General features: G+C 42.9%; 1 protein-coding gene across 1 annotated transcript in view; it reads right to left on the bottom strand.

Annotated features, from left to right (window-relative positions):
- The window catches only part of LOC144791155 (kyphoscoliosis peptidase-like), a 799,432-nt gene that overhangs the window by 96,516 nt on the left and 683,326 nt on the right, over positions 1-19,590 (bottom strand). The window lies entirely within an intron of this gene.

The following is a 19,590-nucleotide window of genomic DNA, read 5'->3' as shown; positions in this document are numbered from 1 at the left end:
ATGAGTGAGCCAGAGGTGGAAATATAACTATTGTTAGATGATCGAATAGATGTTGGAGCTTTTCATTCAGAAAGTCGGGTAAATGGAAGTTTAAAAGTACTATTAAGGAATTTCCAAAAAAAGGACATTTCATATACTATTTGGCCTCGTGGAAAAGTAAATAAATCAAAAATGAGTATTTCGGGTAAATGTTGTTAGTTTATGTTTCTATATTACTTTACTTTGAGAGTATAATAATGACATACTAATGTTTTATTAATTTGTGATTGTTGATATGTAGGTAAGAAATTTTTATTTGGAAGAAAACATTTAAGATATGTTTTTTTCTAAGTTTTACATTATTTATTGAAATGTTGTATGGGTTTTTTAAACACAATCTTTTTGATTGTGTTTTTTTTTGCCCGCTGTCATATGATGAGTAGTATTGAACTCACTGTTTTTAGTGAAATTCAATATATTCTGAGAACAGCAAAAATAAACCAATTAACATGTTGTACAAGTTATTTTGTATTTCGTATTGTAAAATATATATTATACTCCCCTTGTCTCACGCTCACTCACCTTTATCCACCCTCTATCACCCCTCTTTACTCACTCTCATTGCTCTTCTCTCACCCTCCTTCACCCCTGTTCCCTTACTCCACTACCCTCACTACCCCTCATTCCCTATTCCTTCACTCCCCTTCCCCTCTCTCCCCTCCACCACTTTCCAGCTCTCAGTCCCTCTGCTTCACTCCCCTTCCCCTTCTTTCCTTCCTTTGCTCCCTCAGTAATTCCCCTTCCCTCACTCACCTTACTCTACTTTACTGACTCCTTCTCTCTCTCCCTCTTTCCTCTCACATCCTCACTCCCTCTCTCTTACCCTTACTCCCTCCATCCCCTCACTTTGTCCCTCTCCCTTCCCTCACACTCACTCCCTTTAACTCACCAACACTCCCTCACTTACCTTACTATACTCCCTCACTTAGTCCCCTTCTCTCACTCCTTCCTTCACTACCTCTATGTCCTCACTCCCTCACTCCCCTTGTCTTACGCTCACTCGCCTTTATCCACCCTCTATCACCCCTCTTTCCTCAACCTCACTGCCCTTATCTCACCCTCCCTCACCCCCGTTCCCTTACTCCACTTCTCTCACTTATCCTCATTCCCCATCCTTAACTCCCCTTCCCCTCACTCTCCTCCCGCACTCACCTTTTCCCAGTCCCTCTGCTTCACTCCCCTTCCCCTTCTTTCCTTCCTTTGCTCCCTCAGTAATTCCCCTTCCCTCACTCACCTTACTCCACTTTACTCACTCCTTCTCTCACTCCCTCTGTCCTCTCACTTCCTCACTCCTCTTCCCTCACTTCCTCTCTGTTACCCTCACTCCCTTTGTCCCCTCACTCTCTCACGCCCCTTCACTCACCCTCACTCACCTTCCATCCCTCATTGTCGTGAATTCACCCTCACTCACTTCCCCTTCCCTCTCACTCACTCCCCTTTCCTTACTCCCCTTTCCTCATTTAGTTTTGCTAACTCACATTCCTTTAGTATCTTACTCACCTTCAGTTAATTTCTCTCTCCCTCTCTTCCTCTGTGTCACTGAATCTATCCGCCTCATTATCCTCTTAGTAATTTGCTCTCCCTCTATTTCTTTTTCCCTCTCTCTGTCCTTCACTGTTCCTTTCTTTCCCTTTCTGTGTCCTTCACTCCTACTTTATCTCTTAGTACCCTTTTATGACTTTTAATCTCCCACCTTGTCTCTTGTATTTTGAAATATATATTATAAAAATGATAACTTATTTTTTTTCCTCTTCCACGGATATTAAATTTAGTAAAAATATGTCATTAAGTTTACATTACTTATAAGGTAAGTTTGACAAACAAAATTTACTTTCTCATCACTCTTTTCCTTAACCTCACTACTCTTCTCTCACCCTCCCTCACCCCTGTTCCCTTACTCCGCTTCCCTCACGTATTCTCATTCCCCATGTTTACTCCCCTTTCCCTCACTCCCCTACCACACTCACCTTCTTTCAGACCCCCTGCTTTACTTCCCTTCCCCTCTCTTCCCTTCCTTCGCTCCCTCACTCATTCCCCTTCCCTCACTCACCTTACTCCACTTCACTCACTCCTTCTCTCGCTCCCTCTGTCCTCTCACTTCCTTCCTCCCCTTCCCTCACTCTCTCTCTTAGCCTCACTCTCTCCGTCCTCTCACTCTCTCACTCCTCTTCTGTCACACTCACTCCCTAAAACTCACCCACACTCCCTCACTTACCTTTCTTTGCTCCCTTACTCAGTTCCTTTCTGTCACTCATTCCTTCACTCCCTCTATCCCCTCACTCCCTCACTCCCCTTGTCTTACCCTCACTCACTTTTATCCACCCTCTTTCACCCCTCTTTACTCACCCTCACTGCCCTTCTCTTACCCTCCCTCACCCCGTTCCCTTACTCCGGTTCCCTCACTACCCCTCATTCCCCATCCTTCACTCTCCTTCCCTTTACTTTCATCCCCCACTCACCTTCTCTCAGTACCTATGCTTCAGTCCTCTTCCCCTCTATACCCTTCCTTCGCTCCCTCACTCATTCCCCTTCCCTCACTCACCTCAGTCCACTTCACTCACTCCTTCTCTCACTCCCTCTGTCCTCTCATATCCTCACTCTCCTTCCCTCACTCCCTCTCTCTAAGCCTCACAATCTCCATCCCCTCACTCTCTCAGTCCCCTTCCCTCATGCATACTCCCTTTAACTCTCCCACAGTCCCTCACTTACCTTTCTTTGCTTCCTCACTCAGTCCACTTCTCTCACTCTTCCCTTCACTCCCTCTATCTCCTCACTCCCCTTCTCTCACGCTCACTTGCCTTTATCCACCCTCTATCAGCACTCTTTCCTCAACCTCACTGCTCTTCTCTTACCCTCCCTCACCCCCGTTCCCTTACTCCGTTTCCCTCACTTATCCTCATTCCCCATGTCCACTCCCCTTCCCCTCACTCCCCTTCCACACTCACCTTCTTTCAGTCCACCTGCTTCACTTCCCTTGCCCTCTCTTCCCTTCCTTCACTCCCTCACTCATTCTCCTTTCCTCTCTCACCGTACTCCACTTCACTGACTCCTTCTCTCGCTCCCTCTGTCCTGTCACTTCCTCACCCCTCTTCCCTCACTCCCTCTGTCTTACCCTCACTCCCTCATCCCCTCACTCTGTCACTCCCTCTTCACTCACCCTCACTCACCTTCCATCCCTCACTGTCATAAACTCACCCACACTCACTACCCTTCTGTCATTTGTTCCCTCAGTCACTTTCTCCCCTTCATTCAGTCATTTTATCCATTCATTTATGCAGTGCACATTCATTGAAAAAAATAATGAAAGAATATATAAGGAATATAGCTCTTTATGGAGAATTGGAGGTAGTTCTACTTTTTCAGAACGATTTTATACTTTTTTGGGGGGTTTTTCAGGACAAAAACAAAAGCAGGGAATGCAAAACTGCTCAACAGGAGCAAAAAAAAGGAGAAAAATTAGGGATGGGTGGAGCAGCAGTGTTCCTTCTTCCTTCGAACAATTATTTAATTATTTCAACGCTCTGCTCCCCGTAGCAGAGCAGTTCATCACACTGTTTGCATTTTATCTTTAAATCTGCAAACACCGGCTGTATGTTGGGGATCAAATGAGCTGCTGCTCTTCCGGAAATTGTTGCTGCTCAGGTGGAGGTGCTGCCGCCATCTTTTGGGGGATTGCGTGCCAGGTCCCTGGTGCTCTCCCTTGCAAAGTTATTAGGGTGCCTCCTCTCCACATGCTGGATCAAGGTGGCATTCCCAAAACTGTATTTCCGGGTAGGATTCCCACGTGACAGAGTTGTGTCACAAATCCGGCAGGTCACTTTGCCTGCATTGCATTTTTTTTGTCCCTCTGGGAAAGTGAAGAACTTCCAGATGAAGTGGTCTTTTACTTTTCTCTGGGGGGATCTTCAGGCACAAATTCAATATCAGAGTCTGAGGAGGACTCCCTGTGAGCAGACATCTTTCCAAAAAAAGAGTTGTTATTGAGAACAATGCACAAGAGGTGTTCTCTCAGCAATTGCAAAGAGGTAGTGAGGGAAATGGGTGGGGACTTTCTATAGTTGTGAAAAAAACTGTTATTAACCAATCAAAAGTGTTGTTTTAGGTCACATGGCTTGACGAGCGCTTACGCTGCGCGCTCCGGGTCGCTTACGGGGGCGCTTACGCAGCACGTCCGTAGGCGCTTACGGAGGCGCTTCCGGGGGGCGCTTACGCGGTGCGAATGAATGACGTTTTGCTCGATTTTCGGAAATGTGTTTAAAAGTTCAAATATGGTTATTAAAAATCAAAAATACTACTTTTATGAGTATGCCACTGAATGTCTTCCATTATTATTTACTTTAAATACATGAATATATTTTTTTTCGCTCACGGGAATAGTGCTCAGGCTACGTGTACAGGTGCGTTTACGGTCCGGAGTTAAAAAATAAAAAATAAAAACATAGGAAAAATACATTGAAAAAATAATATTACAAAAATATAGAATATTTGAAAAATTAAAAAATATATAATAATTAAAAAAAAAAAATTCACTTTAAAAACCGTAGGTTTCAAACTCGTTATAGTTAGGAATTAGCATTTAAAAAACCTTTGAAATTCACTGAAAAAAACATAGGTTTAACACTAGTTATAGTTAGGAATTAGCAATTAAAAAACCTTTGAAATTCACTGAAAAAACCATAGGTTTAACACTCGTTATAGTTAGGAATTAGCATTTAAAAAACCTTTGAAATTCACTGAAAAAACTATAGGTTTAACACTCGTTATAGTTAAGAATTAGCATTTAAAAAACCTTTGAAATTCACTGAAAAAAACATAGGTTTCACACCAGTTATAGTTAGCTGAACATTTTACTCATACAAAACCATTGAAATTCCCACGTTATAGTTAGTTGGACTCACTATAACTCGCGCGCCCGCAATCCACTGCTGATGATGTCACATATTACATCATTCATGACATGGTCAGTGACATGACTGATGACATCACTGATGACATCTCAAATGACATTACTGATGACATGATTCATTTGATAATACGATGCACCTCCTCACACTCTAATCTAACCTTTGATAATCAATCAATCAATCAAAGCATTTGTATAGCGCGCTACTCACCCGGAGGGTCTCAAGGCGCTTGGGGAGGGGGGTCCGCTACTGCTCGAACAGCCAGGTCTTGAGCTGCTTCCTGAAGGCGAGGTGGTCCTGGGTCGGGCGGAGGTGGGTCGGGAGGGAGTTCCAGGTCTTGGCGGCGAGGTAGGAGAAGGACCTTCCCCCGGTGGTGACTCTTCGGATGCGGGGGACGGCGGCGAGGGCGTGGCCGGTCGATCGAAGCTGGCGTTTGGGAGCGTAGAAATTGAGGCGGCTGTTGAGGTATCCTGGTCCTTGGTTGTGCAGGGCTTTGTATGCGTGGGTGAGGAGACGGAAGGTGATTCTCTTGTTGACCGGGAGCCAGTGCAGGTCTCGCAGGTGTCCGGAGATGTGGTTGCGGCGGGGGATGTCCAGGATGAGCCTTGCTGAGGCGTTCTGGATCCGCTGGAGTCTCTTCTGGAGATTGGAGGTGGTTCCGGCGTAGAGGGCGTTGCCGTAGTCCAGTCGGCTGGTGACGAGGGCCTGGGTGACCGTCTTCCTGGTCTTGGTGGGGATCCACCGGAAGATCTTGCGTAGCATGCGTAGGATGTTGAAGCACGACAAGGAGACGGCGTTGACTTGTCTGGTCATGGAGAGGGATGAGTCCAGGATGAAGCCCAGGTTGCGTGCGTGGTCTGTTGGTTTGGGTGCGCTGCCCAGGGCGGGGGGCCACCAGGAGTCGTCCCAGGCGGAGGGTGAGGATCCCAGGATGAGGACTTCCGTCTTGTCCGAGTTCAGTTTCAGGCGACTGTTCTTCATCCATTCGGCTACCTCCTTCATCCCTTCGTGTAGGTTGGCTCTGGCGGTGGCGGGGTCGTTGGTGAGGGAGAGGATCAGCTGGGTGTCGTCGGCGTAGGAGATGATGTTGAGGTTGTGCTGTCGTGCGATGGCTGCGAGGGGACTCATGTAGACGTTGAAGAGGGTTGGGCTGAGCGAGGAGCCTTGAGGGACGCCGCAGATGACTGCGGTGGCTTCTGATCTGAACGGGGGAGGCGGACTCTCTGTGTCGTTCCCGCGAGGAAGGAGATGGTCCACTGCAGCGCCTTCTCCCGGATTCCGATGTTGCTGATGCGCTGTACTAGGGTACGGTGGCAGACGGTGTCGAAGGCCGCGGAGAGGTCTAGGAGGATGAGGGCCGCTGTTTCTCCGTTGTCGAGCAGAGCTCGGATGTCATCGGTGGCTGCGATCAGGGCGGTCTCGGTGCTGTGGTTGGCCCTGAAGCCAGACTGCGAGAGGTCGAGGGATCCGTTCGTCTCAAGGAAGGTGGCCAGCTGCTTGTTGACGGTCTTCTCGATGACTTTTGCGGGGAACGGGAGCAGCGAGATGGGTCGGTAGTTCTTGAGGTTGGAGGGGTCGGCTGATGGCATCTTTAGTAGGGCGCTGAGTTCGGCGTGCTTCCAGCTCTCCGGGAAGGTAGCGGTGTCGAAGGAGGTGTTGATGATGTCCCGCAGGTGGGGTGCGATGACAGCGTCGGCCTTGTTGAAGACGTGGTGAGGGCAAGGGTCGGTCGGAGATCCGGAGTGGATGGTGTTCATCGTGCGGATGGTGTCTTCGGTGCTGATCGGGGTCCAGGCGCGGAGGGTGGTGGTGGGGGGCGGTGGTTCAGTCGTGGCGTGCGTCGGTTGAGTGCTGAAGCTATTGTGTATGTCCGTGATCTTGTCGTGGAAGTAGGAGGCGAGGGAGTTGCAGAGGTCTTGCGAAGGGGTGATGTCGTTGTTTCCGGCGTTGGGGTTGGAGAGCTCTTTGACGATGTTGAAGAGTTCCTTGCTGTTGTGTGCGTTGTTGTCCAGTCGTTCCTTGAATGCAGTTTTCTTGGTGGCGTGGATCAGTTGGTGGTGTTTTCGGGTGGCGAGCTTGAGGGTAGTCATGTTGTCCGGTGTTGGGTCTCTGCACCAGGCTTTCTCAAGGGCTCTGCAGTTTTTCTTCAAGTTCTTGAGTTCGTCGGTGAACCATGGGGCTTTCTTGCTGCCGGGTCTGTTAGGCGGGGTCCTCAGCGGGGCGAGGTCGTCTGCGCAGTCGCTGATCCACATCGTGAGGTTGGTGGCCGCTTGGCTGGGGTTGGCTGCGCTGGTGGGTGGGTTCTTGCTCAGGGAAGTTGCGAGTTGATCGGCTGTGATCTTGTTCCAGCTTCTGCGTGCAACCTGTTGCTGGTGGTGGTGGATCGTGGTCCTTTTGAAGCTGAAGTGGACGCAGCTGTGGTCCGTCCAGTGGAGTCCGGTGGCGTGGCTGAAGGCGATGTCCTTGCTGGAGGAGAAGACGGGGTCGAGAGTGTGTCCGGCGTAGTGGGTGGGGGTGGTCACCAGTTGCTTGAGTCCGAGGTTGGCGAGGTTGTCCAGCAGGGTGGTGGTGTTGCGGTCGTTGTTGTTCGCCAGGTGGAAGTTGAGGTCCCCGAGGAGGATGTAGTCAGCAGAGGGGAGGGCATGCGGGCTGACGAAGTCGGCGATGTCCTCGCTGAATTGTGTGCGTGGTCCCGGGGGTCTGTAGATGAGGGTGCCTCTGAGGGGGGTCCTGGGGTTGATGTGGATCTGGAAGTGCAGGTGCTCGGCGGGTGCGAGGGTGTCGTCGGTGTTGGTCGTGATGCGGATGGAGTTCCTGTGGATGATGGCGATGCCTCCTCCTGTCTGGTTGATGCGGTCTCTCCGGATGATCTTGTAGCCGTCCGGGATGGCGATGGCGATGTCGATGTCGGGCGCTGAGGAGGCGTTCATCCAGGTTTCCGTGAGGAAGGCGACGTCTGGGGTTGTGGTGTCGAGCAGGTTCCAGAGCTCGACGGCGTGTCTGTGGACGGAGCGGGTGTTGAGCAGGATGCACTTCAGGTGGCTGTTGCTGATGCTCGTCGAGGTCTTGGGCACTGCTGGAGTGGTGCAGGTCCGGATGCAGGTGAACTTGCAGGCGTTGCAGCAGAAGGACCCGTGGATGCGTCTCGGGGTGGCTCGGTAGCAGCCCGGGAGTCTGCCGGCGTTGAGAGCGTAGAGGTCGGTGGCGGCGTAGGTCTGGCGGGAGGGCTGGTGACTGCGGGGGACAGGGGTCCTGGCACTTGGCACGGTCCAGGCGCGGACGGGCGCAGACAGGCTTACCTTTGGCGCACCTTCGGCGCTCATTCGGTGCTCCCGCTGCGCGCGTCCGCTGCGCGGTCGCTCTGGGGGCGTCATAAGAAGGGAGCCGGTAGGGAGGGTCTGCGGGGAGGCGGGAGCAGGTTAGCCAATCGGCTGGCGGGGGGGCGGGGCCGCGGGCTGGCAGCGGCGGGAAAATCGAGTGTGGGCGGCCCTGCGGCGGCTGGGGCGCTGGAGGAGGGAGGAGGGAGCAGGCGGCGTCGGCGGCTGGGGCAGCAGGCACAGGAGCAGGTAGGTGCAGGAGCGGGAGGCAGGAGGAGCGTGGGGGCGACCAGGCCGGTAAAGGCCGGTTGATACACCCAGTGTTAAATACAAACTACCATTCTTGAAACCATTGACACACCAATACCAGTTACTACATACGCACTCACTGATTCCTAGGTCTACACACACATCCACTCATTCACCCATAAAAACACTCATACATACAGTCACTCATCAATACAACACTATCATATGCACTCATACACCTATACAGACACTCACACACTGCCACTCATCCATGGAGTTACTCACACACCTAGTCAGTCATACAAAGAATCAATCACACTCCCATTTTCTCGTCTATACAGTTATACACACAACACCTTACTTATTCAAACATATTCTAACACATACTTACTCTCTTATACAATCACTGATACAAATACACATTGATCCGTACAGCCACTTGCACAATCACTGGCTCTCATGTATAGTCATTTATATATACCAACACTCACATAAACTGTGTTTTACATATGTACTTACTTGGACATGCAGCACTAAGATATACATTCACTCACCAACACACCAATGCACACAGTCAACCACCCATACAGCGGTTTACGCATGTACTCTTGAACCCATAAACCTAGTGAATCAACTGCTCACACATCTATGCACAGTCACACACCTCCCAGTCACCCACACATACACTCAGTCTCACATACAAATACTTGGGCAACCAATCAATAACCCATATAGCCACTCATATAGCTACTGATCAACACATACAGCATCTTACACAACAACAGACATTCTAATGCACACATTCAGACAGTTTAGTCACTAACCCATGCATTCATTAAGACACATTTAATCACTCAATCATACAGTCAGTCACACACCTACTAAATCCTTCATCCAGACATTTATACATCCACTCATTCTTCAATATGTAAAACATATATAAACTTTACAGAAACACAGTCACTGGATGATGTCATCAGTGATGTCATCAGTGATGTCAATTAAGATGTCATCAGTGATGTCATTTGAGATGTCATCAGTGATGTCATCAGTGATGTCCCTGACCATGTCATGAATGATGTAATATGTGACATCATCAGCAGTGTATTGCGGGCGCGCGAGTTATAGTGAGTCCAACTAACTATAACGTGGGAATTTCAATGGTTTTGTATGAGTAAAATGTTCAGCAAACTATAACTGGTGTGAAACCTATGGTTTTTTCAGTGAATATATCTCTATATATAAATATATATATATATATATATATATATATATATATATATATATATATTACCTACTGGCGGTCGCCAGTAGGTATATATAGTTAGGATTTTTTCCCTATGGGATTTTTGAAAATTCTATGTCTAATAACTTTGGCGTTTGTGGACGGAATTGGCTGAAATTTTCTGGAAAATGGAACATTTTGTTTCTGAGCAGCCACTGGAAATTTGGGGGGAGTTGGTCCAGGGGGGGCCGAGAAAAAAGGGGGGTCCCAAAACGTGTTTTTAACATTGAGTTTTCCATAGGGCGGTTAGCCTCACTTTTAGCCCGAACGGCTGAATGGATTTGCACGAAACTTGGCAAAATATTAGGGACTGATAGCCCGATGTGCCTTTTGTAGGTCTCAATATATGTGCTCCAGTGGATTTTGAGAAATTAACGTTTAAAAAAAGATATATATCTGTAAGCGCGCTCTGGGCAGCGCTCCGGTCCGCGGACCTTAAGCGTACCGGAACTTCGCGTAGCTAAGCTGATTGGCTCTCCGGTGTCTGTCAACATTCTAAACAGTCCGGAGCGGCCGCCATCTTGTCTCTCGGTAGGATTGAGAGACAAGAGGAGGCCAAAACAAAGGGGGAAATAACTATAAGGGGGCATAGTAGATCCTCCCTGACCCCCTAGGTTTGATGTGGAGGCTTTAAAGGGGCCCCGCGAAGCAAAAAAAAATATTTTTTTTTTGTTTTTTTTCGTGGTTAGCGCCCGGTACGCGAACCGGGAAGCGTTCTGGGGAGCGTATCACAATGAAAAATGAATGATAGACTTTTCAAATGCTGTATGTTAATTGATTGTTGGTTTTGTTGATTATTTTTTTTTTTTTAAGTTTTTTTTATTGTGTTTCATAATTTAATAAACTTTCTAACATTTCATTGTCAGAAATTTCATAATCATGGAATATAGATTGTAGTCTCTGAGGTTGTAAAATGTCCTCATTTGCAAGGAGGTTATCTACTGCTTGTACACATTGCAGCAGTTCTTGGTCCCAAGATTCATCCATAAATTCAATCTCATTTGGATCAATGATTTCTGTGTTGGACTCTGGAAGGACAATTTCAAATGAAATGTTTTGTTCACTTTCCATTTTTCCTGAAATTTGCATAAAAAAAATATATATTAGTAGAGGTAGGGCACTGTTGGGATTAATTTTAGATAGGCAGTTTTTAACAGAGAATTTATCTTTGGGCAGTGTATAGTATCAGAGTGGAAGTAGGAATATAAAAAAGTGTATCTAAATTTATAAGTACTACAGAGGGATAGTATATAACTAACAGAAAAAGTTTGCCATATTAACTTAAAGTGCTCAATATACTTCAGTTTTAAAAATAACAACTTACCTTTAAAAAGAAGTTGAAGTTATTAATGAAAATTCTAATAGAAATGTACACCAGGAAGTAGTAGTCAAAATGGCTGTGTTTCCTTCTCTTCCTTTATATATATTCGGGTACATAACCAATCAAATGTCAGGTAAAAAAAGTAGAAAATGAAAGTAACATTTTAATTGGTTGTCAATTCCAACACTTCAGATGTGTTTTGTGAAGTAATTTACCTCACGGTATTTAGTGAGTTCTATAGGCTAAACGGCTAAATGGAATTCCAATCAAATTTGTGAAAATGGTAGGGATTGGTATGTAGTATGAGCTAATCTATATTTGGTGAAATTGTCTCCAGTGGCTTTTCTGTGAACTACTTTCCCACCTTTTTTGATGGTGCGCTTCCCAGGAAGCGACCCGGTACGCGAACCGGTGAGCGCCCTGGTACGCGAACCTTAAGCGTAACGGGAGTCCACCATTTTGTGTTTCGGTCGAATTATGATACAAGATGGAGGGCAAATAATGTTCAGAATAGGTAGAAGGGGGCATGGTAGACTTATCTTGACCCCCTAGGTTTTGTGAGGGTGGCTGAGGAGGCCCATATGTGCGAAAAAAAAACATTTTTTTTTAAAATTTCGCGAGGTTAGCTCCCGGTACGCGTACCGGGTAGCGCCCCAGGGAGCGTACTTTGTTGAAAATTAGTAAAAAAAGTTAGAGTAAAATAATAATTGTGAGTGATTAGATGTAGGGTAGCTCTGAGAAGAGCTTTTGGGTTTATGGTACATTTTGGTACTTATAAGTAGGTACCAATGCACATTTTTAAATTCAGAGTGAAAACTCTGTTGCCCTCATCTGAGAAGTGAACTCCATCTCCTCTGTAGATATCTTGCATGTAGTAACGCAAGTTATTGTTGTACAGGGAGCCCATTCCATGGTCTCTCATGTAAGCTGAAACAGATTTGTTTACATGCTTCCTCGACTTCTCAATTTGTGGACAAAATTGGTTTGACCACCTCCATTTCTGTCTTTGGCATATATTTGAATATACCAAGGCAGTCTGAGGAAAAAGTGCCATCAATTGCTCAAAGGTGTCCTTTAAAAGCATTTCTAGACCTACACCAGTCAAAGTGCCCAAGTCATTACCTCCACAGTGCACAATTAACAGGTCAGGTTTGGGCAAATGCATAAAGGTTTTCACCAATGGTATCAATTGGTGACATTTTAATCCTCTGTGGCCAAACCACTTAATTTCCACATCTTGTAAATTGAGGTTAGGTAAATTCCTGCTTTCAACGTACCTTTGAGCCCAGTGAATATAACTATGACCAACAATCCAGACAGAAAACATGGTGAGAGAAGGTTCTCCTGCAGTCAGATGAAGTGTGGCAATGAAATGGCAGTTGAAAAAATGTGAGTTTGAAATGAAAAAAACTGTGGAGTTTCTGTGTTCATGAAGTAGTAACAGTGATTGGTGGATTTTGATTGATGAAAACAGAAAGTTAGGGTGTAGAGATGTGTTCTTTGAAAGATGTATTTTGAGTGGTCAATAAAAAATCATTAAATGAAAGAAAGCACTGGATATGCAGGTGCACTGAGAGTTCAGAGTTCAATTGCAACATTGTTGTGTGAATTTGCAAACACCAGAGTTTCTCCAAGAGGTGGTTGCTATGGAAAATAGGCAGAAAGGGCAGAGGGGGAAGGGTTTTCATTTGAAAAAAAGTGAGGGAAGAGTTTTGATTGGGTGACATGAGAAATATGTGTGAAGAATTACACCATTTCTGTGCTTTTGATAGCTGCAGACTCTGGAGTGCATACCTTTTGCTCTGCTGAAGACAAATTGGTGTGTTTCTGAGACTGTTTTCAAACTCAAAGTATTTGCTAAGGTGAGAAAATATTTCTTTACTTTAGATAGAGAATAGTGTGCTTTAAGGAGAAAATTATGATTTATGTGGCGCAAATTGCTTGTAAATATGCTCTCACATGTGCATGGAAAATTTAGATTTTGAATGTTTTTGTTATATAGCCATGTTAAAAGTGACGCAACCATGCTGGAAAGCCAATCAAAAAATGATTTCATGTGTTTTAATGACATTTTAAGTCATTTTCTGATGTGCAGTGTTTAGAAATTATGATTTGAAAATCGTTTTTGTGGAAAAGGAATTGTTTTTAAATTCATGACAAGGATATAATGGTGTATGGTTATTTATAAGGCAATTGACTGTCCTTGATGTTATTTTTCTCATTTTAGTGTAAGACCTTTCTCTGTGGCGCAAATTGCTTGTAAATATGCTCTTACATGTGCATGAAAATTTTAATTATCAATGTTTGTGTTACATAGCCATGATAAAAGTGAACCAACCATGCAGGAAAGCCAAAAAAAAAACGCTTTCATGTGTTTCAATGACATTTTAAGTCATTTTCTCATGTGCAGTTTTTTGAAATTATGATCTGAAAATCGTTTTTGGGAAAAAGGAATTGTTTTTAAATTCATGAGAAGGACATAATGGTGTATGGTTCTTTATAAGGCAATTGACTGTCCCTGATGTTATTTTTCCCATTTTAATGTCAGACCTTTCTTTGTGGCGCAAATTGCTTGTAAATATGCTCCCACCTTTACATTGAAAATTTTGATTTTGAATGTTTATGTTACATAGCCATGTTAAAAGTGACCCTACCATGCAGGAAAGCCAATCAAAAAACGCTTTTATGTGTCTTAAGGACAATTTAAGTAATTTTCCCATGTGTAGTGTTTTGAAGTTATGATTTGAAAATCGTTTTTGAGGTAAAGGAATGTTGTTAAAATTTATGTTCGCCATATGCCCCCAAATTTCTTTTTCAGGGTTGCAGCAGGGTGTTCTTGAGACACCCCTGCACTTTTGGAATAAATTCCTAATTTGTGATGAGCAAATTGTTAATCGCAAATTGCACCTTCATTTATATGAGCCTCCTAGCCCATGGAAATGAATGGGTAATTTGCAATTAGCAATTTTCTCAAACAAATTTGGAATGGTAAAGAATCGCTATTTATTCCTTAAAATTCGCTTTTTTGGAAATGCAAAATAGTTATATGATACATATGGCGGTTGATGTCTAACAAGATAAGAAGCTTATGGATACATTTATGATGACTGTTGCAATGAAGTAGAAATCACTTACTTCATTGGTAGGCCTTTACAATAAATTATCTCCTCTGTATTCTTCATCAAGCATAACTTTAATCTGCAATCCTGAGTAGGCCTCACCTTAAACAAACCTCTGGATAGGCCACATCTTATTGTCATCCTGATTTAATCATTTATAATGCTAGGGACAGATTTATGATATGTGTATACCTCTTTTGTGCCACTTAGAAAACATTGTCCATGGGGAAATGACTTAAAATGTCATTAAGACACATGAATGTTTTTTTTTAAAACGTTTGCAATTTTTTTGGGTCACTTTCAACATGGCTATGTGTCTGAAACAGTCAAAATCTAAATTTGCAATGCACTGGTGGGAGCATATTTACAAGGAATGTGCTTCATGGGGAAAGGTCTTATAATGTAATATGGGAAAAATGACATTAGAGATACTGAAATGCCTTATAGAGAAGCATACACCATTATGTCCTTGTCATAAATTTGCAAACCATTACTTTTCCCCAAAAACGATTTTCAAATTATATTTAGAAAACAGTGCACATGTGGAAATTACTTAAAATGTCAATAATTCAAAATTTGTGATTCCTTAAATGCAATGTATCAAAAAAAAATATGTAAAAAATGATATTAAGGATTTGGAAACTACCACCAACTTCTAGTTTGTGGTAATTTGCGAATTCTTTTCAAAAAGCATTTTTTTTTTAAAAAAAAAAAAGGTCCCATATGACGCCCATACATGCCATTAGGGCATGTAGATGTAACATGTGCTCCCAAATTTCTTTTTCAGGGGTGCAGCAGGGTGTTCTTGAGATACCCCTGCACGCTTGAAAAAAATCCTATTTTGTGATGAGCTAATTGCTAATCACAACTTGCAACATTAATTCCTATGAGCCTCCTAGCCTATGGAAATGAATGGGTAATTTGCAATTAGCAATTTGCTCATTGCAAATTAGGAATAGTAAAGAATCGCTATTTATTCCTTAAAATTTGCTATTTATAATATGTAAAATATTTTGATGATACATATGGCAGTTCATCTGTAACAAGATAAGAAGCTTAGGGATAGATTTATGATGAGTGGCGCATCCCCAGGGATGTGACAGTCATCCTGCGCCACTGTTCCGCCACCCATGGTGTGCTGCATTTACAATGCGGCGCAGCATGGGGCAAAAAAGGCACAGATGCGTGACGCATCTGTGCTGTAAAGGTGGCACATTGCTGGAGTTGTATCGTAAGTGCGATGCAGCTCCAGCAAGGATCAGGGGTGCCCCATCTATACAATGCTGCGTCAAGACCTATGCCAGCTTCAAGCAGGCGCAGGGTTTTGAAGCAGCTTTCTCCTATCTGATTGTAAATGCGGCACACCATGGGTGGTAAAGCAGTGGTGCACATTAACTGGTGCATGCCTGGGGATGTGCCATTTAATATAAATCTGCACTTTAACATTTGAGTATGTGCAGGGGACACAGAGTCGTTGAGGCTTATCCAAGGTTAAGAACAGATGAGTCCTGTTCAGTGAAAAATTAGACATAGGCTTCACCTGCTCAGCATCGCTGGACATGGCTAAATAATAGCTGCAAAATGTTACTCTTGTTAAATAATTTTACTATTATAATCTGTGAGATTTGTCTCTTACTCTGCAACATCTCATTGTTGTTGTCTTTCTTTAAAGATAAAGACAACCTCAACATGAGCGACAATCTGCAATCAGTTGATTTTGACCTCATCATTGAACTTGTAATTGAAACATCAGTGGATGTTGATCCATTGGATGATTTAAATCCTGAGGATGAAGAAGAGCGTGATGAGGATGCAGATTTGTCCGAATTATATGATATAGGATGGGAAGCTGACCTGCTTGAGCCTTTGGAATTATAAACATTTATTTTTAAAATTTATAATCAATAAAAAGTAAAAAGGTAAACCGTTTAATTTAAAAATAAAGACACCTTCAAAAACAGGTTATGTGTAGTGTCTTCAATAAAATATTAAAATATGCTCATAAAATTAGATCAGATTCACATATAAAATAGCATAGGTAACATAAATATAAATCTCATTTCTTTTCTGCTATTTCTGTATTGTAAATTTGCAAGGACTAAAAAATCTTCTATTTAAAATGTCAAGTAGTGTGTTATGTTTTTGATCACTATTACTGATTTACTGTTTGATAATAATGTTTAATAACATTTTTATTATATTTTTCCTCAGATTCAACTATGCCTACAAAAATAAGAGAGATGAAGGCTGCAAAACGTCAAAGACAGCAGGAGAAAAAAAAAATGCAGCAGTCCTCTAACAAAAAGATTTCTCAAGCGATGAAGAAAGCACCGGGTAAGAGCTCTAAATATTTCATAAGAAATATTTATAATAAAAAAAATATTAGTACAGAAAATGTTTCAATCCATAACAACACAAGTAAATCAAATGGAAAGAAAAGGACAAATGAAAATGTTACTGCTAGAGCAAGAGATAAATCTGTGCATGATAGTAGAAGGAAACAACAGTTTACGGAGATTCGTAAACGAATGTTCCGTAACAGGATAATTGGCAATTTGTTAAAAAATATTAAGAAAGGTCAACAGAAATTAGTTTTTTATAGGAGAAAAAAAAAAGTTGAGAAAGTTATTGATCAGGCTTTTGAAATTAAACGTAAGTTATTTATTTTGATAATCAATAGAATTAGGAAGCTAAACAAGGCAATTTTTGATTTCAAAAGAAATAGTAGATGGAAGAGAATAGTTAATCGTAGTAATTTTTGTGAAGTTTTTTCTGGAGAATGGATACATAGTTCAAGCTGTGAGGCATTTTTTAATGAAGAGAGTTATTTCCAGGATAATGATTTGGTGCATGCAGTTGACATCAGTGGTCGTGCTTATGAAGTGAAAGATGGTTGTCCAGTTGAAAAAGAAAAACTTGTGACAACAGAGGCAGAAGAGTTGTTAGGTAATGAGGTTTTAGGAAGACGTGGTAAGGGTCCTGTGTACACCTGGAAGTGTAGTAGTATTTGCAGTGTGCGACAGGATTCCATCAATTTGCTTTGTGATTTTGTACGGTCATTTAACAAGAAAAGTTTGAAGCAGAAAATAAGGTTGTTGCAAGAATTAGATCCTTGCAGAGTGAGAGAAGTGACAGGTTTGCATGGTCATTCACTGGCTTGTCTTTCCAGGAGAGTATGCCAGAGTGTTTTTCATCATTTCAGGATGCTAGCAGTGCATCATAACAAAGTGAGGAAGTTAGTTAGACTGTTGTATTATGCTAAGAGTCCAGCAATTATGCTGAAACAATTATGCGCTGCTCTTTTGCATGGTTCTGAAATAGATGTGAAGAATATATGTGAAGAAATTGAGTTTTGTTACTTTGGAAGTAAAGAGGAGAATGTTGAAATTGAGCAAGAAGTAGAGGGTCATTTGGAAGATAGTGTACAGGTTTCCAGTACAGATAATTTCCAGAGGGAAATTGCGACGTTTGACATGAAATCAAGTGAGAGGCCTAATTTCACTTGTGTGTGTTGTAGACGCACTTATTATAAGAATCAGACTAAGTTAGTGGATTTATATGCAAAAAGTGAAAGGGAAAATAATAGTGAATGGAGGGATTTTGCAACATACTTGATGGTAGAAAATTGTTTTGATTTGGGATTGGATCAACGTGTGTGTACTTATTGTTGTAACAAATTAAAACAAAACCAGATGCCTGCTAGAGCAGTTCATAATAATCTGGAATTGGTTGAGATTCCTTCTGAATTGAAGGATTTAAATACTTATGAATCTATTTTGATTCAAAGTATCCATCCCTTTCAGGCTATTGTAAGAATGGAGCCAAAGACAGGGATATTGCCTCCATCAGATTTACAGAGAGGATTAAAGGGAAGAGTTGTTTATTTGCCTCTAGATTTGAAGAAAAACATTAACACAATTGGAGTAGAAAAAGTGGAAGAGGAACCTCTGGTTATCTTAGTTAATGGGGTTCCGACAAAGAATAAGAAAATATGGCAAGATTTAGTAGATGTTAGGAAAGTTAAAAAGGCAACATTGTATTTGAAAAAAAATAATAAATACTATAAGAATGTATATGTTGCAGAAGAGGAAGTAAGTGAGGAAGAGGATAGCGATTTGTGTGCTGGTCAAATTGAGAAAGTAGAACCCTCTACTAGTGAGGAAATATATGAACATTATAGTGTTCATCCTTTGCATTCAAAGGAAGTCATGGGGAATGCTATTGAGTTGTTTCAAATGAAACAAGCCAAAGGGAGTCCCATTAGTGTTTGGGAGGAAAGTTTGGAAGCTCGGTGTTTCCCACAGCTTTTTCCAACAGGTCAGGGAGGAAGATATGATGAGCGACCTCATCAAATTCCTGCTTCTGAATACCGGACTTTGCGATTGTATGCAGGAGATGCTAGGTTTCGACAATGCATTCCTTATTTGTTTCATCTCCTGTTTGAAAGCGATCTGTCTGGACTGTCATATGCAGTGAACCACATCTTGAAAAGTGGTATACACATGCAAAACATCTCGGCAAGTGATTTTATGGATAAAGTGAATGTCCAAGATAGTATTTTGGAATCTCACCTGATTAATCTCATGGCGTGTCAGCGTGGTACTAATGAGTACTGGTACCGTCGTCATGGTGATTTAAAATGTATGCTGAGGAACTTAGGTACTCCCACATGGTTCCTCACTCTGAGTTGTGCCGAGTATGGCTGGGAAGACTTACTTCAATTTCTACGAGAGGCAAATGCTAACGTAGAAAACATCGAATTCAAGACACCCGGAGAACTGTGCTCTTTGGATCCAGTCAATGTATGTAGGTACTTCAATCATAGATTTGAAGCTATGATGTCTTTCATCATGAATAAGAAGAATCCACCTCTTGGAGAGGTGTTGGATTTCTTCTGGAGAAAGGAGTACCAAGCAAGAGGAGCTCCTCATATACATATGTTGCTGTGGATCAAGGATGCACCTAAATTTGGAACGGATCCAGAAGACTCAGTGATGAGTTTCATCCAACAGTATTCTACGTGTGCTGTTCCAAACGCAAAGGAGAAGAAAAGCCTAAGAGAAAAAGTTCTGCGTTTCCAAAGCCATCGATGTGGAAAGTACTGCCGTCGTAAATTCCGAAACAAAGACAAGTTCTACACCAAATGTCGTTTCGGCTTCCCACGACCGGTGATTTCTAAAGGAAGAGTAAACAGTTTGATGTCTTCGCTGCGACATAATGTGATGAAGAAATCACCTAAAAACACTTACAATTTGAAGAGGAACGAAGAGTCCAAGTATATCAACGACTACAACCCGGTGATTTTGTCCATGTGGAATGCTAACATGGATATACAGTTTGTGGCTGATAACTGTAT

This window comes from Lissotriton helveticus, chromosome 11 (genome assembly GCF_964261635.1).
Source record: "Lissotriton helveticus chromosome 11, aLisHel1.1, whole genome shotgun sequence".
NCBI lineage: Eukaryota > Metazoa > Chordata > Amphibia > Caudata > Salamandridae > Lissotriton > Lissotriton helveticus.
This window is presented reverse-complemented; position numbering and strand designations above follow the sequence as displayed.